This window comes from Pezoporus wallicus, unplaced genomic scaffold (assembly GCF_028554395.1).
Source record: "Pezoporus wallicus isolate ANWC-B61680 ecotype Strahan unplaced genomic scaffold, APGP_CSIRO_Pwel_v1 contig_7949, whole genome shotgun sequence".
NCBI classification, from domain to species: domain Eukaryota; kingdom Metazoa; phylum Chordata; class Aves; order Psittaciformes; family Psittacidae; genus Pezoporus; species Pezoporus wallicus.
The window spans coordinates 10178-29045 of record NW_026638589.1 but is presented as its reverse complement, the minus strand read 5'-3'; the positions used below and the strand labels follow the sequence as shown (position 1 = coordinate 29045).

Here is an 18868-nt window from a genome sequence, read left to right as displayed (position 1 = left end):
ATGCCCGCAGGCAGCAGGACACTCGCAGGCTGCCCGGGCGCTCGGCAGGCTCACAGAACTGGTCTTCCACACACAGGTCTCCTTGCCAAGACCCTTCCTTTGCTGTGCTGGCCTCCCCGGGGCCAGCCTCAGTTGCTGGTACCAGGTGCTGTTACAGCCTGTGTCCCTCCGGTCTGCAGGCAGAAACCAGGGTGGTGGTGCTGGGGCTTTCCGCTTCTCCCCACTTGTGAACGCTTGGCTTTGCCAGGCCTGCATGGCTGTAAAGGACATGGCAGAGCAGAGGTACTGCATAGACTATGCCAAGTGTGGCACAGCAGGCTGCAAGAAGTGCAAGGAGAAGATCGTGAAGGGAATGGTGTGCATTGGGAAGATTGTTCCCAGCCCTTTCACGGAGTCTGGTGGGGTGTCCTGGGTTCAGCAGTAGCAGTCATTTTTCTCCTTCTTGGTAGCTGGTTCAGTGCAGTGTTTTGACTTTCGGCCTGGGGACAGAGCTGATAGCGATGTTTTGGTTTGGCCAAGGACTTTGTGAGCCCCTCTGCCAGGGGGGAGGGGAAGCCGGGAGGAAGCAGAAACAGGACACCTGACCCAAACTGACCAAAGAGGTATTCCATACCACAGCACGTCATGCCCAGGATGTAACTGGGGTTAGCTGGAAGGGCTGGGAGACTGCAGGGTTGGAGGAGGTATGGGTCGGTGCTTGGTCGGGCTTGGGGGTGAGTTATCGGTTGGCTGGTGGTGAGGTGTTGTATTCTCTTCCCTTGTTATTTCCTTTATCATTATTATAATTGGTGGTAGCAGTAGTGATTTGTGTTACACCTTAGTTACTAAACTGTTTTTATCTCAACCCATGGGAGTTGCATACTTTTTGACTCTTCTCTCCGTCCCTCCAGGAGCAGGGGGAGGGCAAGAAGAGGGGGGAAGTGAGTGAACGAGTTGCCTGACTGGGTTTAAACCACGACACGGGGACGTGAAGGAGTGGTACCATGTGAAGTGCATGTTTGAGAAGTTGGGTAAGGCTCGGGCCACCACCAAGAAAATGGAAGACATCACAGACTTGGAAAGGTAGGAAGAGCTACAAGATGCGGAGATAGACTCAATCAACAAGCACATCTCAGGTGAGATACAGTCAGCACCTTGTTCACTTCTGTACTTTACTCATTCTCAAGGTACGCCACCAATTGTCGTGCTTCTACCATGAAATCCTCGCTGATGTAATGACATCGATATGACAAAGTGCTGCTCTAGTCTGTGTTTCAGCCATACAGGAAAGATAAGAATACTCAATTCTAAATTCATTTGTCACAACTTATTATGGAGAACATCTGAGTGATTTAATTCCTAGGCAGATAAATCCCAGGAGGATGCATCAGTCATTTTTTATTTTCCCTTTAAGCTTTTTTTCCGTGATCTTTACTTTTAACTTGATATCTGAAAAAACGTGCATTTTTTGTCCTTCCTTACCAGTTCTTTTAAGACTCACTTGTTGCAGTATCTCTTATATAGTTTATTGAGTGATGTATGAGGTTAGTTCTTACTGCTGGTTTGAACGTCACTATTTTACAGAAGCTAATTCCAAGGCTGGAAGTACACCGAAGAAAAAAGTGGTAGTCCAAGCTAAGCTCACTGCCACAGGACAGCTAACTACAAAATATCCATTAGGTCTCAGCAGTCCATCACCAAAGAAGTTCTCTGGCTTCACAGGTAAAAAGAATGCAATTCTGGGAAATCCTTCTCTTCTAATACCAGCATCAGAGGTGTTTATCTATAGAAGACAATTTAGTTTTAATATTGTTCCAAAATCTGTTTTGCCAGAAATGGTTAGTGCTTTCTGAGGTTTTTAGTCTTGAATTTGTAGTATTCCCAAGGTAAAAAAGTTTATGCAGTAACCCACATTGTCAGGATGACTTAGTCCATTGGTTAACTTAATCAGACTGTGAATGTCCAGACTAAAGATACACCATGTGGAGCTCAAAATCTGTAAAAACTTGGTTGTGAGGGATTCCCATTGGTGGTGTTCATGGAAGGGAAACCTGGCATTCCTCCGCAGCTTGTCCTGAGAAACCACTATCAGCAGGACAATTGGTGTGCGAGCACTGCCTGACCTGACACAGACGTGTAGCCCTGAACCACCCACTTATCTCCCTGTATACAGCCAGAGCTAGGAATGTGCAAGGGTTTTGGTATTGTAACAGAAGAGGGGATGGGGACATTTTTTCCCCCATTTTAGAAATACCTTGGAAAACATCTTGCTGTGAAGGGCAAAGGCCTATAAAACAGAAAGAAGACAGAAGCATCTGCCAGCAGGAATGCCTTTTCACCAAGGATTAATCGTACTAATTCAGTAGAATTACGGTCCCGAAGATTCTGGTATACTGTGAAGATCAACCCTAATATAAAAATAGGTTAGGATATGTTTTAAGTCACAAATTTTGGCATAGCACAGGTCATTCTTCAGCTCTGAAGCTTTGCCAGCACACCAGGGTTATTCTTTTCAGCTTGCCAAGCAGAGGCAGCTACAACTGCAAAATTTGCATCATACTGTGCTGGTTAAAAAGGCAGCTTCTTCTCTTCTTGTCTTTGCAGCCAATAATTCAGATATCTCTGCAAAGTCTTCCCTCAAGTCCAGCCTGTCCACAAAAAAACATGATCCAAAGCACAAAGACTGCTTGCTGCGTGAGTTCAGGAAGCTCTGTGCTGTGGTAGCTGAAAAGCCCAGCTATAATGTGAAAACACAGATCATCCAGGATTTTCTGAAGAAGGGATCTGGAGGAGGTAGGATTCCTGCTTGGCGTTTTTAGCATATGAAAACCTTCTCAAAATGAACCTCAAAGTATTACTTCAAAGGCAAGGGTGATATAAAACCTGCTTGCTGTGTGTTGCGATGATTTCTGAACTATGGAGATAACATTTGCAAAGTGAACTGTTTATCACCATAACAAATTCAAAGAAGAATGTTTCAGTCTAGAATTGCTGAGAACATTCGTCGGTGCTGCCAAACTTAGTGCTGGCGTCACATCTGGAGGGCAATTGTGAATATATCTCTTAAGGAATCTCTTATGTGAAGCAGAACAGCATGATGAAAAGAGGAAGCCCTGGCTGCAGGGTTTTATTCGGAGGGCCATCCTAATGGGCACAAACAACCAGAGCCTGTGTGTGAAAACAAACTGTGCCCGTTTCCAGTGCTGTGTGCCGTTTTTTTTTTCCCCAGATGGCTTTCATGGTGATGTGTACCTGACCATTAAGCTGCTGTTACCAGGCGTCATTAAGGTTGTTTATAACCTGAACAATAAGATTGTAAAGCTCTTCAGTAGAATTTTCAACTGCAACCAAGAAGAAATGATCCGTGACCTGGAGCAGGTGAGTACAGACACCAGTTCTCTTCACTCCCTCGATATGGCAGTGCTGTAATGGGGCTTTTAACTCCTACTTGAAACACAGTTAGCTTGTCTGTTAGAATGGGAGTTAGCAATCTTGGGGGTTTTGTCCCCTTGCATAGCACTTTTTGCCATCTGGAACCTTTAGAAAAGAATGCTTGAACAGAAAGCAGCATATGAATTCACCTGCCCAACTTTAGAGAGCAAGACTGAAATATTTAGGCAATTTGGGCTGCATCTGCATTGTCTAAACTGCTTTGTCTAGCATATTCCTGCGTAACTGATTTATATTACGCTTTTTGTAACATCACTTAGCAAAACCTGTGATTCAATTAACAGATCTGTTCCTGTGAGCTTAATGTGGTTCATACAATTAATCTACACTCATACAGTTGCAATTGCTCATTTGTGCATTTAATTCCTGTGCCCAGGAGTTGGTAATGGACTCTGCACACTTCTGAGTCATTGCTAGATGAAGAAAATGGGTGAATTAATGAAGCTAGTATTACACCTCTTTACTGTCTTGGTATATACTGTCTTCTAGTGACATCACTACACTGTTTCAGATCCTTGGATTTACAAGTGGATTCATCCTGAGGAAATAAATGGTCTGTGATGCTGCAGCAGTGAAAAACAGAGCAATGAGATAATACTGGTACTCTTACTTACCTTTCTTTTGCAAATGAAACAGCTGAGCAGCTTTATTCTGTGTCATGGCAGCTTTCTTCTAATGTTTGATTCAATTCCTTCATGCAGTCCTGTGGTTTATCCTACTTATTGGAGCCATATTGAATCCCCATTCTGTAGCCATAGCCCTGATCCACACCCTTATTTTCTTTCTGGAGACAGGGAGATGTTTCCGAGACCATACACTGCTGCAGAAAATACATGGACTGTCCTGGGTTCAGCAGTAGCAGTCATGGTTTTTTTTTTTTTTCCTTTGTGCTAGCTGGTGCAGTGCTGTGTTTTGACTTCCAGCCTGAGAACAGTGTTGGTGAAGTCAATGTTTTCAGTTGTTGCTAAGTGATGTTTACCCTGACCAAGGACTTTGTGAGGCTCATGCTCTGCCAGGGAGGAGGGGAAGCCGGGAGGAAGCAGAGATGGGGCGCCTGACTCGGGCTAGCCAGGGAGGTATTCCATACCACAGCACGTCATGGCCGGGGTGGGGGGGTGACTGGGAGTTACCCAGAAGGACACGGGGCTTCCGGGTGGAACTCGTCTTCTTGGCCGGTGGTATCGTATTCTCTTCCCTTGTTATTTTCCCTTATCATTGTTGTAGTTGATAGTTGCGGTGGTGATTTGTGTACATTGGTTGCTGGACTGTTCGTGTCTCAACCCGTGGGAGTTGCACTCTTTCGATCCTCCTCCCCGTTCCTCCGGGAGTGGGGGAGAACCCCGGTGGGGGGGGGGACACGGACCTCGATTGTTGTCAGCTCGGCACCACTCACTGGGAGTGAGTGAACAAGTTACCTGACTGGGTTTAAACCACGACAGTTCTTTTTGGCGCCCAACGTGGGGCACGAGGGGTTGAGATAAGAACAGTTCTGACTGGATTGGTAGTCACTCGTCACAATGCTGATTTATTGGCTCTCAAGGTTGTTCCTCTTGATCTCACAGTTTCAGTATATCATATCTTACATCCATCCGGTATTTGCTGTATTAGTGTTTTTCAAGTGTGGGGCTTGGGCTAAGGTTTTTGTCCCATTGTACTTTATGGTAATGACTTGTAATACAATAGAATCATTGATCATGAAACTGATCTGGCTTATGTTCCCAGTGTGGTCACCACCTTTATACTTTGGGAGGTATATGATGGAGGTGCTTAGCAATTACACATCTTTTTTCTCCTTCTCAGGTGCTCAACCTGTGAAGGAGACATTCTTTTACCCTCCCAAGTCGTCCCCCCAGACCATTTACATTTGAGAGTTTTGAATATTTTGAATGGCATTTTAATGCTGTTGAGACTTGTTTGCTGATGGTGATGGGAATCACCATGCTAACACGCATACAGAGTGTGTTTTGCCCACTACTGATTTCAAGAGTTAAGCAGAGTCAGGTTTGGGTCTTGTCTGGGGTCAAACGACAATGTAGGAGGACCGAGAGATTTTCCCTGAGGCTGGACAGCCATGAATGGCAGGGTGTGTGGGATAGTATGGGCAAGTATCTAGGTCAGTGGGCCCCTCCAGTACTTTGGAATTTCACTACCGAACAACTGCAAAATCCAGAAGAATTAGTAAAACACTTAAATGAGGTGTGTGGTCATTCTGGCCATACCAGAGATGGACAAATCACGGCAACGTGCTGGGGCTTGGCCTATGCTTACAGGGCCTTGTTCAACACTATCCAGCACCTTCAAAAGGAAAAGAATGTCAGCGGATCTGAGGGCAAAGCAACAGTCACTACTCCAACTTTGGCTGCAATGAACTGCGCAGCTACCCCAGCAGCAAGTACAGCAGCTGCTCAAACTTCAACTGCAACAGACAGCGCGGTTACCCCAGCTCCAAGCACAGCAGCTGCACCACCCCCAGCAACAAGTACAGTTGCTACTCAAACCACAGTGATAATCACTGCAGCCAAACCAGAGGACCAATTCGTACCAATATCGGTTGCCCCTGTACGCAAGAGAACAAGCAAAAAGGAGGCAAAAAGGGTGAAGCGAGATGAAGAACCAATGAATTCACCACCCGGTCCAGAATCTGATCAGGAGTCATCATCACATGACGAAGAAGAAGAAGAAGAGGTAACTTCTCGACCTCGGACCTCAGCTGAGCTGCGGAATATGCGAAAAGATTTTACCCGTCAACCAGGGGAGCACATCATCACCTGGTTACTCCGATGCTGGGACAATGGGGCCGATGGTCACGAACTAGAAGGTACGGAAGCCAAGCAGCTGGGATCACTTGCTAGAGAAGGGGGAATTGACAAAGCAGTTGCAAGAGAGAAAACGTCCCTCAGCCTTTGGAGGAGGCTCTTGGCAGCTGTGAAAGAAAGGTTTCCGTACAAGGACGATGTTACGAGTCGTTCGGCCAAGTGGACTACTATAGACAAAGGCATCCAGTCTCTGAGGGAATCAGCCATCGTAGAGATGCTCTATCACATCAAGCCGAATAACGGGGATACACCTACAGATCCAGATGAAGTTGAATGTACACGACCCATGTGGCGAAAACTTACACGGAATGCACCGTCATCATATGCCCATTCATTGGCAACAGTAACCTGGAATGACATAGTACCACTAACAGTGGATGAAATGGCTCATAAACTCCGAGAGTTCAAAGACAACCTCACCCCTTCCATCATCTCAGCTGTGGAAAAACTGTCCCAGGATCTCGAACAATTGAGGGACGTTCTATCTGATTTATCCAGCTCCTCACGTGTACCAACACACGTCTCAGCTATTAACAAAAGGCGTCCTATTGTTCAAGAGAGGAGATACAGGAGGTATACGCCACGGGGTGCCCTATGGTTTTACCTGCAGGATCACGGAGAAGACATGACAAAGTGGGATGGAAAACCTACTTCAGCTTTGGAGGAACGGGTGAGTGAACTGAAGAGGGGAGCAAGGGCCAAGACTGATCGTCCCATGAGAGCTACGGCTTCAGTCTCTGGTGAGCAGTTTCCCAGATGGAGTGGAAGAGCTGATTTTACTCCAGCTCCTGTGATAACGAAGAATAATCCCTTTCACCACGACTTAAGTGTCCAAAGCTGTGACGACCATTAGAGGGGCCCTGCCTCCAGCCAGGTGGAGGTAGGGGACAATCGGATTTACTGGACTGTGTGGATCAGATGGCCTGGCACATCAGTCCCACAGAAGTATAAGGCTCTAGTAGATACCGGTGCACAGTGTACCCTGATGCCATCAAGCTGTCAAGGGGTGGAATCCATCTATATTTCTGGAGTAACAGGAGGATCCCAAGAGTTGACTGTGCTGGAGGCTGAAATCAGCCTGACTGTGAGGGAGTGGCAAAAGCACCCTGTTGTGACTGGTCCAGAGGCTCCATGCATCCTCGGCATAGACTACCTCAAGAGAGGGTACTTCAAAGACCCAAAAGGGTACCGGTGGGCTTTTGGTATTGCTGCTTTGGAGACTGAGGAAATTGAGCAGCTGTCCACCTTGCCTGGTCTCTCAGAAGATCCCTCTCTGCTGTGGGGTTGCTGAAAGTTGAAGAACAACAAGTGCCAATTGCGACCACAACAGTGCACCGGCAGCAATATCGCACCAACCGAGACTCCCTGATTCCCATCCATCAGCTGATCCGTAGACTGGAGAGTCAGGGGGTGATCAGCAGGACCCGCTCACCCTTTAATAGCCCCATATGGCCAGTGCGAAAGTCTAATGGAGAATGGAGACTAACAGTAGACTATCGTGGCCTGAATGAAGTCACACCACCATTGAGTGCTGCCGTACCGGACATGCTAGAACTTCAGTATGAACTAGAGTCAAAGGCAGCCAAGTGGTATGCCACGATTGATATTGCCAATGCATTTTTCTCCATTCCTTTGGCAGCAGAGTGCAGGCCACAGTTTGCTTTTACTTGGAGAGGTGTCCAGTTCACTTGGAACCGACTGCCCCAGGGGTGGAAACACAGCCCTACCATTTGCCACGGACTGATCCAGACTGCACTGGAACAGGGGCAAGCTCCAGAACACCTGCAATACATTGATGACATTATTGTGTGGGGCGATACAGCGGAAGAAGACTTTGAGAAAGGGAGGAAAATAATCCAAATTCTGCTGAAAGCCGGTTTTGCCATAAAACGGAGTAAGGTCAAGGGACCTGCACAGGAGATTCAATTTTTGGGAATAAAATGGCAAGATGGACGTAGACAGATCCCCACAGATGTGATCAACAAGATAACAGCAATGTCTCCACCAACTAATAAGAAAGAAACGCAAGCTTTCTTGGGTGCTGTGGGGTTCTGGAGAATGCGCATCCCGAATTACAGTTTGATTGTAAGCCCTCTCTATCATGTGACCCGGAAGAAAAATGATTTTAAATGGGGCCCTGAGCAGCAACAAGCCTTTGAGCAAATTAAACGCGAGATAGTTCACGCAGTAGCCCTTGGACCAGTCCGGACCGGACCAGATGTAAAAAATGTACTGTACACTGCAGCTGGGGAGAACGGTCCTACCTGGAGCCTGGCAGAAAGCTCCAGGGGAGACTCGAGGTCGACCCCTCGGCTTTTGGAGTCGGGGATATAAAGGATCTGAGGCCAGCTATACCCCAACTGAGAAAGAGATACTGGCAGCCTATGAAGGGGTTCGAGCTGCTTCGGAAGTGATTGGCACTGAAGCACAGCTCCTTCTGGCACCCCGGTTGCCCGTGCTGGGCTGGATGTTCAAAGGCAGGGTCTCCTCTACACATCATGCAACTGATGCTACATGGAGTAAATGGGCTGCACTAATTACACAACGAACTCGAATAGGAAATCTCAGTCGTCCAGGCATTCTAGAAGTCATCATGGACTGGCCAGAGGGCAAAGATTTCGGAATGTCACCAGAGGAGGAGGTGATGCGCGCTGAAGAGGCCCCACCATGTCAGAAAACGAAAAGCAGTATGCCTTGTTTACTGATGGCTCTTGCCGTATTGTGGGAAAGCATCGGAGATGGAAGGCAGCTGTATGGAGTCCTGGACGACAAGTTGCAGAAACTGCTGAAGGAGAGGGTGAATCGAGTCAGTTTGCCGAAGTGAAAGCCATCCAGCTGGCCCTGGACATTGCTGAATGAGAAAAGTGGCCAGTACTTTATCTCTATACTGACTCATGGATGGTGGCAAATGCCCTGTGGGGGTGGTTGAAGCAATGGAAGCAGAGCAACTGGCAACGCAGAGGTAAACCCATCTGGGCTGCTGCACTGTGGAAAGATATTGCTGCCAGGGTGCAGAACCTGGTGGTGAAGGTACGTCATGTAGATGCCCATGTACCCAAGAGTCGGGCCACTGAGGAACACCAGAACAACCAACAAGTGGATAAAGCGGCTAAGATTGAAGTGGCTCAGATGGACTTAGATTGGCAACATAAAGGTGAATTATTTTTGGCCCGGTGGGCCCATGACACTTCAGGCCATCAGGGCAGAGATGCAACGTACAGGTGGGCCCGTGATCGAGGGGTGGACTTAACAGTGGACACTATTGCCCAGGTTATTCATGAGTGTGAAACATGTGCTGCAATTAAATAAGCCAAGCGGTTAAAGCCTCTTTGGTATGGAGGACGATGGTTGAAGTATAAATATGGGGAGGCCTGGCAGATTGACTATATCACACTGCCACCAACCCGCCAAGGCAAGCGCCATGTGCTTACCATGGTGGAAGCAACCACCGGATGGCTGGAAACATACGCTGTGCCCCATGCCACTGCCCGGAACACCATCCTGGGCCTTGAGAAACAGATTTTGTGGCGACACGGCACCCCAGAGAGAATTGAGTCAGACAATGGGACTCATTTCCGGAATAACCTTATAGATATTTGGGCCAAAGAGCATGGCATTGAGTGGGTATATCACATCCCCTACCATGCACCAGCCTCTGGGAAAATCGAACGGTACAATGGGCTGTTAAAAACTACACTGAGAGCAATGGGTGGGGGAACTTTCAAGCATTGGGATACACACTTACCAAAGGCCACCTGGTTGGTCAACACCAGAGGATCTGCCAACAGGGCTGGCCCAGCCCAGTCAGAACTTTTACATATTGTAGAGGGGGACAAAGTTCCCGTGGTGCATATGAAGAATTTGCTGGGGAAGACAGTCTGGGTAATTCCTGCTTCAGGTAAAGGCAAACCCACTCGTGGGATTGCTTTTGCTCAGGGACCTGGCTATACTTGGTGGGTAATGCAGGAAGATGGGGAAGTCCGATGTATACCTCAAGGGGATTTGATTTTAGGGGAAAACAGCCAGTGAACTCAATTGTATGCCATTGCCTGCTGTGTAATGCTTTTATAGCCCATCAACTAGATGTCTCCAGGTCACCAGCGACTGGCCCTGACTTCCCTCCAGCCATCATCCCAACAGAGAATGAACTTTGAACATCATGGACCGAATGGACTCGGCAGCATTATAGGGATTGGTCCATGCACTAAGAAAATGATCTTTTCCTCTTGGTCTGTATGTATATGGATGTATATATATGGGAGAGCGATGGTGTACTGAAAATGTGGGATCTGAGCACGACGTGAATGGTATGGAATAAGGGGTGGATAATGTCCTGGGTTCAGCAGTAGCAGTCATGGTTTTTTTTTTTTTTCCTTTGTGCTAGCTGGTGCAGTGCTGTGTTTTGACTTCCAGCCTGAGAACAGTGTTGGTGAAGTCAATGTTTTCAGTTGTTGCTAAGTGATGTTTACCCTGACCAAGGACTTTGTGAGGCTCATGCTCTGCCAGGGAGGAGGAGAAGCCGGGAGGAAGCAGAGATGGGGCCCCTGACTCGGGCTAGCCAGGGAGGTATTCCATACCACAGCACGTCATGGCCGGGGTGGGGGGTGACTGGGAGTTACCCAGAAGGACACGGGGCTTCCGGGTGGAACTCGTCTTCTTGGCCGGTGGTATCGTATTCTCTTCCCTTGTTATTTTCCCTTATCATTGTTGTAGTTGATAGTTGCGGTGGTGATTTGTGTACATTGGTTGCTGGACTGTTCTTGTCTCAACCCGTGGGAGTTGCACTCTTTCGATCCTCCTCCCCGTTCCTCCGGGAGTGGGGGAGAACCCCGGTGGGGGGGGGGACACGGACCTCGATTGTTGTCAGCTCGGCACCACTCACTGGGAGTGAGTGAACAAGTTACCTGACTGGGTTTAAACCACGACATGGACTCAGTCAGAGATCAGTATGATCAGACAGAAGCCATTTATTACAAAGCCTTACTATTTCTTACATGCACATACAGTGATTTGGCATATTATGATTGGATACCTGTCTTGAAGACCCTTAGTGACTAACATATAATTGGTTAAGCACAGGTGTGAGAACTTGACCTCGAAAGCTTGCCAACAGTTCTTATTAGCTCGGTGAATTCCAGCTTCTTCTTATCTTGCTTGTTTAGGCTTCCTCAGGCCTCTCATGGCCTTGCTGTATCTTTCAGGATTATTCAGAGTTTATGTACCAATTATCCATTCTCCTGTGAGAACATTGCCTCCACAATACACCTCTTCTTTGAACAGAGCAAGTGTTGTCCTCCAGCAGCTAAAAGTCTCCTAACCATCCAAGAGGTAGAGGAATTCCTCATCCAGCAATCAAAGCTCACTAAGGAAGATGACCAGCAAAGTGTGCTGCAGCATATCACTCGCAGGTGAGCAGGGTAATTGGCCTCTGAAGGTTTGCCCTAAAACTGGGAGTAGTTATCAACATATCACAAGCTGGAGCAGGTGGAAAACTAATCATAGCCACAGAGACTGAACTTCATGTCTTCCAGCTGCTATTAGTGGTTTGATTAAGACACCCTGACTGCTGACCAGCAGTGGAGAACATGTTTGGCTCCTGTTCATGCCAGAGAATTTCATCCTGGCCTGACAAGCCACTATTAGCTGCCTTAATGAGACTTAGCTGTTAATGAATTTGCTGTACTTATTTATGTTTGGAAAAGCCTTCAAGCCATTTAGACAGGTTGAAGATTTTTTGTGCGGCTCAGTCTGTGTTGATCTGATTTGAGGATGTTCCTGTCGCTTCCTTCTGATGCATTAATTACATGAATTTTGGAAAGTATGTCACCACTGAGACAGAATTAATTCAGGCATTCAAACATAGAGATGCTAAAAAGCTTTTTGGATATTCTTTTGTGCCTCTGAGCTGTCACTGGTAACGTGTTCTTATTTAATTTTAAACCCTCCAGAAAGGGAGGACCTTTTTTGATCAGTTTCTTTTTTTCAGCTGGCAAGTAATTCAGTTAAATGTCTGCCACTTCTGAATCTTCTCTCGCATTTCAGATGTATGGGCAGCGACCTGAAATGCATCATCAAGCTAGTTAAGCATGACTTGAAAATAAATGCTGGAGCAAAACATGTGTAAGTCTTACCTTTCGTCGTGAGAAATCCACCAGAAGTGGGCAGCTTCATAAGCCCAGAGCAGCAGAGCTGAGGTTGTTCCATGCTTCCCCCTCTCCTCAATCTGTTGAAGGTTGGATGCTTTGGATCCCAATGCTTACGAGGCGTTCAAAGCATCACGCATGGCAGAGCGAGTCCTGAAGAACCAGCAGGAGGCTGAGAAGATGCCAGGTCTGAAGCGGACCCTCAGTGTGCAGGCCTCCCTGATGACCCCCGTGCAGCCCGTGCTGGTAAGGTTGGCTCCCCTGCAATGAGCACCTTCAGCTGCTCGAGAGATGGGGTTCTCACATGCGCTGTCAGACCCCTCAACTTTAACAAGCAATAGATAGATAAATGACTGTAGTGTGAGCTAACAGAGCATGCAGTGCTGATTTAATACCACTTTAGAAAGTGTTTTCTACCAGGAGGCCAATATTCAGTGTACTTGCATCTTCAGTGCCGCTGCAGAAGCTAAAATCTTGACTTGCTTTCAGTCCAGAAATGCCTTTTTTTTGTTTGCTGTCATTCCAGAAGTCCATTCTTTCTATAGAAATAGTGTAAGCTTTCAACTGCATTAGAGATTCAAATAAGTTTGAGGTTTTATTTGAACAGATTGAGTTAAATATTTACTTATGGGCTAAGCATGCTCCTGCTAAAGGCACAGTACTTTCACCTTTAAGTATTTGGAGGAGACAAGCACTGAAAAGCTGTAATTATCTGGGTATGTGTAGGTGATTCTAAGTAAATGAGTAATTAAGAAAAGGAAAACTTGGACTGCGTATTAGAGATCCTGGACAAAAAGAGCTACAAAGCACTGTTAGTTCATGAACTTGACTAAAAGGATCTTCATCTTTTAACGTATAATCTGAGTGAGTTTGGAATTTGTCTCTCTCCACCTTCCTAAGGCTGAAGCCTGCAAGTCCATTGAGTATGCCTTGAAGAAGTGCCCCAATGGCATGTATGCAGAGATCAAATAACGATGGTGAGTGGGTGCAGGTCCATAAAAATGGAGATCAGCTACTTCAGCAGAAGCCTCAAGCCTGTCCTCCCACATAAAGTAAGCACCTATCAACCACCTCTCCTCTTGCACTGGCTCCTCTAGAAACATGACTGCATTTCACAACCACTTCTGTAAGCAGGGGGAATACCTCTTGTTGTGGACTTTCCTAATTATGTAGACACATGGAATCTGGAAAAGGAACCCTTGATGGAGTTGTAATCAATTAGTTTTGGTGGACATCCAGGGCTTGAAACTAACATTAAGCTCTCTGCTTTAGAGTCCTCTTACACACTGCGTTTCGGGAGGCCTGATACCTGCTGGGTGACTTGGTTATATTTGTTCAAGCCTCATTTTTCTCTTTGTACAGTGTACAGTTTATACCGTAGTAGAAAGCAAAGCTAGTTGTCGTGGTTTAAACCCAGTCAGGTAACTTGTTCACTCACTCCCAGTGAGTGGTGCCGAGCTGACAACAATCGAGGTCCGTGCCCGTCTCCCCCCCCTCCCGCACCGGGTCTCTCCCCTTCCCCGCTCCCGGAGGAACGGGGAGGAGGATCGAGAGAGTGCAACTCCTACGGGTTGAGACAAGAACAGTCCAGCAACAAATCACCACCGCTACTATCAGCTAAAACAATGATAAGGGAAAATAACAAGGGAAGAGAATACGATACCACCGGCCAAGAAAGCGAGTTCCACCCGGAAGCCCCTGTCCTTCCGGGTAACTCCCAGTTACCCCCCACCACGGGCATGACGTGCTGTGGTATGGAATACCTCCCCGGCTAGCCCGGGTCAGGCGCCCCGTCTGCTTCCTCACAGCTTCCCCTCCTCCCTGGCAGAGCATGAGCCTCACAGAGTCCTTGGTCAGGGTAAACATCACTTAGCAACAACCGAAAACATCGGCTTCACCAGCACTGTTCTCAAGCTAGAAGTCAAAACACAGCACTGCACCAGTTAACACAAAGGAAAAACATGACTGCTACTGCTGAACCCAGGACACTAGTGCAGGTATGCCTACACCTGCTTCTGGGAGAACTGTCTGCACTGGGGTGAGTCCCTCTCTTCAGCCAGTAGATCTATTTTTCCTTCCTTTTCTCCAAGGTGGCCCATTTTAAGGACTTCATCCCTCAGGCTTTCGCTGGTGGGCAAAGCATGATCCTGGATTCAGAAGTTCTGATTGATAACAAAACTGGCAAGCCCCTTGCTTTTGGGACTCTTGGCGTGCACAAGGTAAAGAAACTTTGCTGTGGTTGGAGACTGTTCCTCTGCTGACTTCAACACACTAGCATGTGATCTGTTATCACAGGGAAGAGATCTGGGGAAAAGATAAGATCCCTGAGAAGGCTGATATCAAAGAAAAGGGACTGCTCTAATACAACAGATTTGATATTAATCTTGCAGGACAGTAAGAACATTTCAGCTCAAGATAAATGTTAAAACCCCTTAGAAAACCCTGTGGTTCTGTCATTGTTTGAGCAATGTGTGGCAAAGTGGAACACCACGGTATGTCAAGAGCGTTTAGTCCATGTGAATGTTGTATAGTGTCTGTATCTAGACTAAATGGTGGTGAAGAAGAGGACAGTAACATGAAAATTAAGCTGTAAGGGCTTTAACTTAAAGTAGCTATTAATCTGAAGTCTGGAATGGTGGTTGGGTTTTTGTTACAGCGGTAGTGATGGATGGATGTTGTACTGCCTGAAGTCATTACTATTTCTGGTGATGTTTCCCTGTCACTAGGAAATGAGCATTTTTAGTTTCTTTCTGTGTGCTTTTGACACGTTCAGTCTAAATCTTAATTCTTAGAATAATTCTGTCTTTTAGAAAAGGCCTAAGCTGCTTATAACTAAAAGATGATGGAGATAAAAATACATCCTTTTGTTTCTGTCATCTTTCTAAACCTGCCTATTGCTGCTTGCTATGACTGTGGATTTCTTTCAGTCGCTCTTAATTGTTTTGCACAAAGCTGCTTTCCAAGATGCCAATGTTTGCTTGTTTGTGTTTGACTGCATCTACTTCAGTGATGTCAGCCTGATGGACAGATATGTGTCTGGCACAGTGTGAGTAGCCTGACCAGTTTGCCAGCATGAACTTGCCACAGAGGGAGAGGTATATGTGGGTTATTGAGCCCAGAAAATCCAGACAGCATGGGAGGATCCTTGCTGTGCTGAGGAGTTTCACTGTGGAGCTCTATCTTGCTTTGCAGTTCCAAAATAGGTTTGACTCTATTTCAGTGAGTGTGGTTCAGTGCCCAGCTCATCTTCTATCTGAAACAAAATGCATGCTTAACATAGAACTTCTATTTTATAACTCACTCCCTGGAGGAAAGTAAGAATTGATTGTCCTTTCTAGAACTCTGTAGGATACATCACTTAATTCTCTAAATAGCTTTTCTTAGTGTTCACATGTCTGCTACTTGTCCTTCATTCTCCAAACCTTCCTTCAGGCCTCTGTGTGAGCATTGCAAGTTCCTCTATGATAACATGGTTGAAATCCCTGACCGGCTCCTCTTCTCGGAGATGAAGCACGTCACGGTGAGCTCAGTGTTCAGACTGCCTGGCTGGTGATCTCATTGCTTGTACTCTGGACACCCCATTGCTCCTTTACCACAGGGCCTTCTGACTAAGGCTGCAAAGGCAGCAATCCCCTGCTGTCAGGATGGTTCTGCTGTCTGTACAGGGCTCCTTGAGTGAGCGGTGTTCAAGAGCACTGTGCCTGTGCTCCCATCTTGAGCAATGCAACCACTTTACATAGTTGAAACTTGCACATCTTTTTTTTCCTCTTGGCTTCTTAACGATTTTGTACCTATCATAACTGTTGCTAGGAGGAGCTAAATCCTCTTGTAACTTAGTCTTTACTGTGCAGTGCTGAGCTGTGGAGAAAGACTGGAGTATGACTGAAGGGAGCTAGACTGCTTCTGGCAACTTCAAGTGCCACACAGCCCACATACATCCCAAGTGCTAAAAGCTGCATTTACATTGCAGCACGCTTGGTTTTTCCTCTCATTGCTGTGCACAAGGCCTATCTCCCATTATTTTTCCCCACTGCTACTGATTTCAGTAGCATCTTGGCTTTGGTGGAGAATGCTTGGGCATTTGGGGTAGAGGAAGCATTTTGGGAAGAAGCAAAGAGGATAGGAACCAAGGCAGCTGGATAGAGCATTAAGCAGGCTGAGAAAATCTCATCTTGCACATACACAACATACCTGGGACACAACCAACGTGTGTCCTCATCTCTGAGGAGTATGTTTAACTAACGACCCCTTCTCTTCCTGGGACATATTCCCGTATTAGTTACTGGATGTGCAGCAAAGAGAACATGATGGTTTAGTACACCACTGCTCCACATAGAAAGCCTGAAGACCACAGCCCTTTGACACTCTTGAGCTAACCGTGATGCCTTTCCATTTCAGAAAGCTTTGGATCTGGCAGATACGATCACCCACATCATTCATGAGGGACTGGAAGGACTGGTGTTGAAAGATATAAAGGCAGGTTCATATTTACTCTTCACTGGGTATGCCGGGAGTTGGGGAGTAACAGCGGGCAGATCTGTGGATGAAGCACACAAAGCTGAGCATCGTGGAAATCTCTGGGTTCTTACTGATGCTGACATCCAATCCAAGTTGCTCCTTATAGATGTGAGCACTGCTGTGCTCTTGCAGTGTTAAGCTGGATAAAAGCAAGGGCTGTTTGAGGGGACAGCTGTCCCCCAGATGATCTTTCTGACTGGGGGTTCTTACCCTGTTCTGCACAGGGTAATTAAGAACCAGGGAAGCGGCACTGGCTGAAAGTGAAGAAGGATTACCTAAATGGGGGTGCCATGACTGACATGGCAGACCTGGTGGTGCTGGGTGCAGTGGAACTAATATCCTTGTTTCAGTTCCCTGACCTTCACCAGCCAAATAATTTACTGTCATTTCCTGCTTTCCCCTCTTCCCTACCCTGGCAATAACTGTGTGTGCACATAAAAACTTAGTGAATACTAATCAGGAGCAGTGTAATGGCGATTCTAGCCCTGTGAACACATGCTTTATGACTGTTGTGGGGCTTGTTCTTTTTGGTGGGTTTTGTTTTGCTTAAAAAAAACCCAAACCAGAGTCCCACAGGGCTTTTGTTAACATAATTGTGTTGAGCAAATTTGAAATATTTGAAAGCTTTTAAGTGCCTGTTCTATGTACATTCAAGGTTTGTCTTGGAACGTGCTCTGTTGCAATAGGCATTTTCCAATTAAGTGAAACAGCAGTGAGGATAATGAGTTTACGGAAATGGAAGAGCCATGCTGGAGGGAGATGGAAAGCCAAAAAGCATTAATCTTAATAGGATCCTTTCTCTTCCTTTTTTTTTTCTTTTCTTTGCTTTGCTTTTCCTTTAAAGTTTAAACTTTTCATGGATTTTCCTTGGCATGTCCCTGGCTCTGCAGATGCACCTTCTGCATCCAGGGAGTCTCTTCCACTGCATGTGCCTGGTTCTGCAGTGGCACCTTCTGCATCCAGGGAGTCTCTTCCACTTCTTTCTTCAGAAGTCTATGTCAAATTTCTCTCATCTGTTTTCTTTCTTTTTCTCTTCCATTCTCCCTGAGCAATCATCTGCACTCTCCTTGCTACAGGGATGGAGGCTCATGCACGCAGAGTCATCTGTCACTTTAACTGAGTGTGCAGTGTGGAAGGCAAAGTAACCCTCCACAGAGCCAAACCCTCCCTCTGCCTCTGGGAGAGGTCTGGGCTTTGGTCCAGTTCTGCAGCTCAGTCACCTTAAGTAAGGCTCCTTCCTTCTCTATGATGAGTAGTTATCTTTTCCCAGATGCTTCCCAGTGAAATAAGAAGGATCCAGGTGGAGTCAGTGTCTAGGACTGGCATCTTTTCCTGCTCCTGTGGTTGTCATGTTGTACCTTGCTGTGTCAGTGCTTGGTTGGGAAGTCCTGGTGGGCTGAAGCAGCCAGGTGGCTGCTGAGTATGGAGCAGGAAGGTGGCAGTGAGCTCTGCTGTGGGGCAGCTCCTCTTTGAGAGGAGGCTCTTTGAACTGAAGGTGGACCCAAAACGGAATTTCATACTTGCAACCAGAAACTGGGGCTCTGACTTAGCCATGTTTTCTGGGAGGAACTGGAGCTTGAAGGAAGTAGGGAACTCGTGGGCTGCACATGGCACACCATGCAGAGGGAGCACTGTGATGTCTCTCAGGAGGGATGCTGGGCTTAACTCATCACTTTCCTGTGCCTGTCACCTCTCCCACCATTTCTAAATTGACCTGTGAAGAATCCCCATGCCCTGCTCTCACTCCTGCTTCACCTATGGCACTTCTACCAGCACAGGTTTCTGTGGGATGCTTAACTGGGTGACATCTCTATAGAAAAGGTTACGTGGAGCCTGGGATGGACTTTCTTAGTTTCCTTCTATCCCTGGCTGTTAAAGTGGACTGTGTTTCTTTAAATCCTTTACAGCTGCTGTCTTGCAGAAAACAATGCTTAGATCTTTAATCTGAAAACAAGAGCTCAG

The 18868-nt window shown here is 46.7% G+C and overlaps 1 pseudogene; it reads left to right on the top strand.

Moving 5' to 3' along the window:
- LOC130600153 (DNA ligase 3-like) lies at window positions 1-18841 on the top strand (annotated as a pseudogene).
- Window positions 18842-18868: the final 27 nt, after the last annotated feature.